Here is a 9,061-nt window from a genome sequence, read left to right as displayed (position 1 = left end):
CTTAGCATGATTTTCCTACACCTGCCTCTGGGTTATGAAAGGAAGCCCAGCACCCCTAACTGAAGAAAAGCACAGTTTGGGATGTATACGTAATGGTAAGAAAGAACAAAGTTTTCAATGGTCTTGCCCTGGGTGTGTGCCAGCCTCTCTGGCATTCAGAGGGGGCTATGGGCAGACAGACTGTGCTCACCAAAATCTGGATCTGTAGCTGGTTATTATCACCATTCCAGCAGAGACTCAGCCATTCTCTCTCTGTATCTTTCTGGAAATACTACTGGCAGCTTTGACGATCTCTTTACACTTGAGACTAAACTTTATGCCCAAGAGGAAAACAATTACTAGTATGCTATCATCATGTAGGAGCTAATAATTATATGTAAATTGTCTAAAAGAATAGCCTATATTCCCTAAAAGGCTGGTCTCCTCGGAATGAGATCCATTATTTTGAAATGGAAGTTCTTTTGTTATTTTTAAATCCCATACAGAAGACAAAAGGGCAGAAGTGTATTTGGGGAATATGCAGTATTCTACAACTTCACTCCAAAGAGTTTTATTGTTATTTTAATGTCTATACATAGTCTTTGCAAGCTTTGCAGTAATTTTCATCCTGTAGCCTCCATGAAGGAGAAGTGTCATGGAAAGTCTATTAAATACTTTGTGAGAGCAATCAGAGTTTCCAGACGTGCCTCTCTCCTGGTTTCTTGGAGTTTCCTCGCAGCATGGCCCCCAAAGGCCAGTCTTCACTCCTGCCTCAAACGAAGAAACCGAGACTGACTCCTGCCCCCAAGCCAGGGCAGACATCAACATCTCAGCACTTGCATAAGGGAGAAAAAGAACAGCAAGAAGCAATTGAACATACTGATGAAGCACAAAATGAAATAGACAGACTTATTGAACAAGCCAGTGAGGAGATTTTGAAAGTAGAACAGAAATATAACAAACTCCGCCAACCATTTTTTCAGAAGAGGTCGGAATTGATCGCCCAAACCCCATTTGTCACCATCCACAGTGTCTGCACTGCTTGGGGAGGAGGATGAAGAGGCGCTGCGTTATGTGACACGACTCGAAGTGACAGAATTTGAAGATGTTAAATCAGGTTGCAGAATAGATTTTTATTTTGATGAAAACCCTTACTTCGAAAATAAAGTTCTCTCCAAAGAATTTCGTCTGAATGAGAGTGGTGATCCATCTTCAAGGTCCACTGAAATCAAATGGAAATCTGGAAAGGATTTGACGAAACGTTCACGTCAAACACAGAACAAAGCCAGCAGGAAGAGACAGCATGAGGAGCCAGAGAGCTTCCTCACCTGGTTTACTGGCCACTCTGATGCAGGCGCAGGTGAGCGAGGAGAGGTCATCAAAGATGATGTTTGGCCAAACCCATTACAGTACTACGTGGTTCCCGATATGGATGACGAAGAAGGGGAAGCAGAAGAAGATGATGATGATGATGATGAAGAAGGATTGGAAGATATTGATGAAGAAGGAGATGAGGATGAAGGTGAAGAAGATGAAGATGATGATGAGGGGGAGGAAGGAGAGGAGGATGAAGGAGAAGATGACTAATGGAACACTGATGGCTTCCAACCTTCCTTTTTAAATTTTCTTCAGTCCCTGGGAGCAAGTTGCCATCTTCTTTTTTTTTCCTTTTTCTTTTCTCCTCTCGTGCTCATTCGCCCTGTTTTTTGAAGTCTCCTTTTTCTCTCCCTTTATACCATGGTTCTCAACTTATTTTGGTGGGAAACAGCTTGAGCAGAATACAGTGGGAAAAGAATCTCTACCCCTTTTTGTTCCAAATTCATTTTTGTCCCTTCCTGTCTCAACAAAAACAAAAACGTTACGGAATCAACACCACTGTGCTCTGTGGGAAAAAAGAAAAACCTTCTGCTCCCTTAGCTCTGCTGGAAGCTGGAGGGTGCTAGGCCCCTGTGTAGCAGTGCGTAGAATTCTAGCTTTTTCCCTCCTTTCTCTGTATATTGGGCTCAGAGATTACACTGTGTCTCTATGTGAATATGGACAGTTAGCATTTACCAACATGTACCTGTCTATTTTCTCTTGTTTAAAAAAAAGAAAAAAAACGTTAAAAAATGGGGTTCTAGAAAGTCAGCAAAGGGTGGGTTTGAGATGTTTGGGTGGGTTAAGTGGGCATTTTGACAACATGGCTACTCCTTTGGCATGTTTAATTGTGATGTTTAACGGACATCCTTGCAGTTTAAGATGACACTTTCAAAATAAAACTCTCTCCTAATGATGACTTGAGCTCTGCCACTCGATGGGAGAATCAACAGAACTTGTAGGATCTTATTTGGGATTGACATTCTCTATTGTAATTTTGTTCCTATTTATTTTTAAATTTTCTTTTTGTTTCACTGGAAAGATGATGCTCGGTTTTATTTTATTTTATTTTTTTAAGATTTTATTTATTTGACAGAGAGAGAGATCACAAGTAGGCAGAGAGGCAGTCAGAGAGAGAGGGGGAAGCAGGCTCCCTGCTGAGCGGAGAGCCGGATGTGGGGCTTGATCCCAGGACCCTGAGATCATGACCTGAGCCGAAGGCAGTGGCTTAACCCACTGAGCCACCCAGGTGCCCCGATGATGCTCAGTTTTAAACGTTAAAAGTGTACAAGTTGCTTTGTTACAATAAAACTAAATGTGTACACACACACACACACAAAAAAACTTTGTGAGATGAGGTAATTATTCCCATTTTACAGTTAAGGGAATGAGGATCAGAGAGAGGAAGTAACTTGCTTAGGGATGCACACAGACGAAGAGACGGGGCAGTGGGTGTGTCCACAGAGCATGGATTTGGACACAGAACGCTCTGCTTAGCTAGCAATTCACCTTCTGCAACTTACTTTTTTTTTTTTTAAATATCAGGTTTCTTTCTCAGAATACGAAGATATCATGAGAATTAATATGGCTTAGGAAAGCACTGCAAAACCTCTCCTTCACACTGTGATGAGCTAGTACATCTGAAATGTTCCTATTGCCACAGTACGGTACCATGATCTTTTTCCAAATCCTTTTTGAGTTCCTCATTGCCATTTCTTCCAAGTTTCAAATGCCATGCCAGACTGTGAAACATATTGTTTCCGACAGGCAAAGTGCACAGAGTAATAGGTTAACAGGTTTTTGACTAGTGTACAAGGCTAGGCGGTTTTCCAGTTGCAATGGTGGGAGGGGCAGGGAAGCAAAGTATGGGAATGGAGGACAACGGATGGCTGTTCCGTAGAGAGATCCTGAATTACCACTCTCATGTGCTATGTTTCATACATTTCCCTCCACTTTCAATGACACCTGCTCATTCTGAATTTTAAAATGCTTAAAGATTCTGCCAGGTAGATTAATTCATCCACTCTGGACTATGACTTTATCTCTTTATCTGGTGACAGGCTCAATATATTCTTTTATCTTCCAAAGATATATTATCATCTCCTTTCCCTTTATGGTCACCTCCCTTTTATGTTTATTCTCATGGAATTATTCATATGATCTCATTTTATCAGGGTCTTATGAGGGAGGGGAGACAAACACTTGGGCTCCAGCCACAAACTTGGAATAGAAACTCTTTGCCGGTATTCACTTTTAAGACCGGTAATAAACTATTAAGCGACAATATTGACAGCACTGAAGAGTGACAGAACATGTCAACCTAAACATGGCACTTTGGCACCAGGATTATTCTGAACTGAAGGTGATTCATAAGACATCAGGTACAAGAAGTGCTCTCTGATCATCCCATTTTCCTTCATGAAAATAAGAGATAAGATCCTCACATAAATGTCCTTTCTAATTGAGGAAGAAAGTAACACTGTTATAATCAAGGACAGGAAGTTGAAGCTGAGAAAATTCTGTACAAACAAACCTTGTTAAAATAAGTCTTCTCTTTCTTTAGCTTGGCTGTATATTTTAGTTACTTTCCGCAATTGCCCCCTGTTCAACCTACAATAGTATTTAGATTCTGCTGTTTGAGTCTTCATTTTTTTTTTTTACGGACTCCCATGCATGTAAAACTTACAATAAATAAATGTGCATTTTTCCTGTTAATTTGTCCTTTGTCTATTTAATTCTCAGCCCCAGCCAAAAACTGTAAGAGGGTAGAGGTGAAATTTTTCTTCTGCTACAGCATCCATCTATTTTGTAGCAAACCACGCTGTTGTACAGGGTTTGGCAAACACTGTGTGCTTCCTAGAGCTGTGGTTTTCTGTACACATGTCATCTTGTCAGCATCTAACCCTTCGGTGGCAGGTAGGAGAGGTCTATCATTTGGCCTTCAGAAAAGCACGCATCGGGAAGTTTAATGCTTTCTGGTTAAATGGATGAAACTAAAAGGTAGAGTAACAAATAACAGCAGGGTTTGTAAATCCCCGAGAAACTTCCCATTTCCCTATTATAGTTCTGCAAGTAGCCGTCACTTATCTCCTCCGCGGTGTGTGCTTATTCAGTACCTCAGTAAGTGACCTTTCCCGTGAGGCAAAATAGGAAGACTGAAGACTTGGAGATATTATGTAACTCATTACGTTTAAGGAAAGTTATTTGAGTATGTCTGTAATAATTTACATCTTGATTATGTGCTTTTTACATTTCTAAATACTGAGACATACATATTCTTCAGTTTACCCTCAAAATAATCCCAGAAAGTAGGGCAAGTACTTTTTTAACTCTAAGTCATAAATGAAAATGTTGGTGCTTCTGCCAAGACTTACAGTTAGTTGTAAATCTGAAATTTTAATGAAGTCTTTTGACTCCTCGGATGTAGGTTTTTACACCAATCTATACTTTTGCATAGTCTCCAGCTTTAATGGAAGAAGGCTTGGAACAGGTATGTATGTATAAATGGAAGGACTCCAAAAACCTAGAAGGGCAAGAGACACTTGCCTCACTGACAAATCAGAAGGTTAAAGGAGAAATGATCCTGTCTCCTAACAGCAGAGAAATTTTGAGGCTGAGCTTATCACTTCAAAAATAGAAATAGAAAGGAAGTCACAAGAATTTTAAGAGATACTATGGCCCAGCTTCAAGGGAACATGTAAAGAAAAAGACCTTTCTTCTACCTCAACTCAGCACATTAGTTTAGGCCAGCTTCTCTGACCAACCTGCATTTCACCCTCCTTTGTTTTCTCATCAAGCAAACTACAGGGAAGTTTCTTATCAAAGGAACTTGAGCACATCAACCAGGTGGTGAAGGCCTACTATTTTTCTTATACCCACCCTAGCTATTCCTTGATAAATTAACAATAAAAACAAAAGCCCACAGATGTCTTGGTCTCTTCAGGGGCAAGTTATACACGGATATTATTTAAAAAACTGATTAGCAGGGAAAATCATAATGGAAATCTCCCAGAGTTTTCCTGTAATGACCACAGAATTATGGTGTGTTTTTTTTTTTGTTTTGTTTTTGTTTTTTACTTGGCCTACAAAAAGTGATGAAAGGAGAAGGTAGTAGAGTACACCAATGGTTGAGGTATCTGAAAGAAGATGCTTTTGGGGGAAAAAAAAATCACCTTGCCCTTGCTGTTTACTGGTAGGACAGGTTTGGGAAAGTGGGGGGGAGGGGGGAATCATTCAACTATTAATTTACAAAAAACAATTACTATGCCTTTAAGGAGTTTTCAGTACTTTAGCAGACAAGATAACTGAAAACGACAGATAAAATTTCTATGGTACAGTATTTCAGTACCCAAAGGATAAATACTTTAATTGTGTTATTTCAAGAACTGTGACAGAAAAAAGTGCGAAGGTCGTTAAGAAAAGATATATTTTTTGATTTTCAAACATACATGGAGCCATGAAGACTTATTCGATATAGGTGTATTCCTTACATTCAATAGAAATTTTAAGAAGAGCTCTCTCTTGGTCATTAACAGAAAATGCTCTTTAGAGAACAAGTTTCCCAGGAATCAGTAAATTCATTTATATCACATTTTAAGATGAACTCTTGAAAGTTTAACAAACAAAAGGACTTAAAAACACAATCATGATTTGTGTAATGATTTTTAAAGTAACTACTGCATTGGACATTGTATGCTGAACAAGGGGTCAGATATAAGATAGGACTGAAGGAGAAGAGGAGACACAAGTCATCGTTGCTACCTAGATATCTAAAGCTGCATTAATGAACACCTTGCTATTTCCTTCAGAAAAGAAGTAAGCAAGCACCTGAGAGTCTTGGTGAAGACTCAACAGACATAACCCAATGAAGTCTGAACAAATGGAACATACAGTTTCTTACTAGTGTAGCCTCCCCACATTCTATCTTATCCACCCCTTCAGGATCAAGATCGGATTCTACCACCTCTTAAATATGTTCCCTGTTACTCATCGTTGCCCTCCATTATCCAAATTTGTCCACATACTAATTTTTTTAGACCATTCGTTTGCCAGTTAATCATATCCCTGTACTCTGATGTCACTTACCTTGCCCTGAGAATGTTTTACATCTTTAAATGTCTTATGTTGATTTTGTCTTTTCCAAAGAGACCAGAAGCCCCTAAAGTCAGAGTTAATTTCTGATTATATGTTTGATTTTTGATTACCTGTATTCTTAGTTCTATTCCTACAAAAACTGTAATTCTATTCAAAAAACACATTTTTATTTTATTTGAAAAAATACACAATGAGGACAGTATATCAACAATGTACTAAATTATTCAGTAAGAACTCAGAAAAGAAAAAAAATCAATATGCACAAAGTTGTTTGGGAAATATTCAGGGAAAACTTAGGACTAGAATAGGTCCTGAAAGATGGAAAAACTTAGGGGAAATATGCACATTAGGTAAGACATCTCAAGTAGACTATCCTCCATGCAATCTAAATGTAACATGTACTTGAGACCCTGCTGCCTATAAAAATCAACTGTCTGCCTCCCAAGGTGACCCCCAAAATAAGTGTTAGATCATTCAATATGACATTAAATAGGAGATCTGGGGATCCAATAATTTGCTAGTGAAGTCCTGAATACTATCATGAGCTCTGAGCTTAAGATAAATTGGCCTTTAAAATTGAACTAAGACTCATCAGTGTACTACACTGCCTTTAATCCCAGTCCAGAGTTGTCCTATGGTGAAGATTTGGTTCCTTATTTACAATCTATGTATTTTGAGTCCCACTTAATGATGAAATATGTTATTACTATAAAAATCAATCAGGATCCTCCTAGGAAATGCAAGGCACACTCAGCTGGAATCTTACTACTTTCGTTTTCCTACAACTTTTGCTCTAGAAGACGCGTCCCTTCATCTGTCCAATGAATGATTTTCACAATTAAAAAGGCTACTATGGTCAAATAGTCCTAGGAAATTCCCCTAACTGCCGAAATCCAGAGTGCATTAGGAATAAGTCCAAAGGGACGCCTGGGTGGTTCAGTCGGTTAAGCGGCTGACTTCGACTCGATTGAAACTTGCATACAGTTCCTTGTTCAGCAGGAACCTACAACTCCATCTCCCTGCTGCTCCCACTGCTTGCGCTTGCTCGCTCTCTGACAGATGAATAAAATAAATCTTTAAAAAAAAATAGGAATAAGTCCATGTATCCACCCTCACAAAAGTTTTTTCATAGAACATTCTACTTTTGGGAGGACTGAACTCTATTATTACAAGACTTCCCATGAATGCCATTTTGCCTTAGTTAACAAATATAATCTGGAAGTAAAGAGACTTTTCAATACAACTATGGTCTATGACTTACAGCCTGGCATGTACATAGGTTAGAATGGCATCTTCTAAGCTAACAAATAAAAAGCTAGAAAAACTTAAAAATTAACTCTTCTTCATAGGTCTGTCAGAGAAGCAAGGTCATAGGGTAAATTATGGACACAAAAACTGAAGAGACAGACATTAGTTACAGAAAAATCACAATTTACTGGAGCAGAAACCAAGGAACAGAAACCTCTAGGAACCAGCGTTAGGGTAGGAAAACCTGAACTGTAATTAAGGAATTTCTAGAAGCTTACTGTGGACAAATTTGATAATTAAAAACCCTCAGGGCACCTAGTGATGGGTATAAAGGGCTCACACTTTTGTGGGTCTTACTTCCAGCAGGACTGTCAGATCCTCACAGTGAATATTGGAGAAAAATTCTGTCCTATTTCCACCAGCGAGAAAGATAAAGTATCGATTTTGAAATACACCAGAATGTGCTGCTCTTCTTCATGAGGCTTGCCTTCAGGACAAAATTGTTAACCAGAGCCTAAAATGCTTGCATTTATTCAGAGCCTCAGCTGCCTGGGGTAAGGCAAACACCCAACTCCAACTCCCTTTAGCCATTTGGTTCCACCTAAGGGGGAGAGAACCAAGAATAACTGATGAAGTTCAAGTTCAGCAGCATAGGGTCACCACAAAATTGAGACTTAAATCAGAGAACTATAACACAATCCTCTCCCACATCTCATCACCACTACATGACCAAAAGCCTGTTCATGTCAGTTCCTTGTACCCAATCCACCTTGCCTACATTCCAATAAAAAAAAAAACTACAAGGCATACTAAAATGAAAAAAACTGTTTGAAGAGACTGGAAAATATCATATGTAGAGTCCCATAATGGCAAGTATAGGAATGCTGACAACACTGAACTTCATCTTGGCCCTCTGTCTCGTTCATGTCCGTGTAAGGATCTCCCTCTAAGGCCACGTGTTCCAGGCCCCTTTGACATTAATGCCTGCTCTGACCAGAATGCAGGAAGGTATCTTTTGATCTTCCCTAAAGGTGTTTAGATAACTAGTAGAGATACCATAGTTTTTTCCCTTCCTTCTCTCTGGGCGCAAAGATGGCACCAACAGTTCTGTTAAATGTTAAACTCACTACAATCTCACTACAATGACCTCTGCACATCTCCTCACTCCCTAAAATCTGTCCAGCCTTTGTGAAGAATACCTGTGCAGCGCCTGGATCATCACCCATCAGTCAATTTCCCTGAATAAAACTCCGTTAACTGTATGCAGTCACCTACTTCATTTTCTCCTGTCGAGGGCTTTCTCAGTTTCAGGGATACTTTACTGGGCATCTTCCACTTTCTAACAGCAGGAATACTGGAATTATCAAATCGGGAATTTTATTAT

General features: G+C 39.3%; 1 pseudogene; it reads left to right on the top strand.

The window, feature by feature from the left end:
* Nucleotides 1–719: 719 nt before the first annotated feature.
* On the top strand, nucleotides 720–1,579 carry LOC123926092 (annotated as a pseudogene).
* The last annotated feature ends 7,482 nt before the right edge of the window (nucleotides 1,580–9,061 follow it).

This window comes from Meles meles, chromosome 15, assembly GCF_922984935.1.
Source record: "Meles meles chromosome 15, mMelMel3.1 paternal haplotype, whole genome shotgun sequence".
Taxonomy (NCBI): domain Eukaryota; kingdom Metazoa; phylum Chordata; class Mammalia; order Carnivora; family Mustelidae; genus Meles; species Meles meles.
Note: the sequence above shows the minus strand (reverse complement) of the source record. Positions and strands in the feature narration are given on the sequence as shown.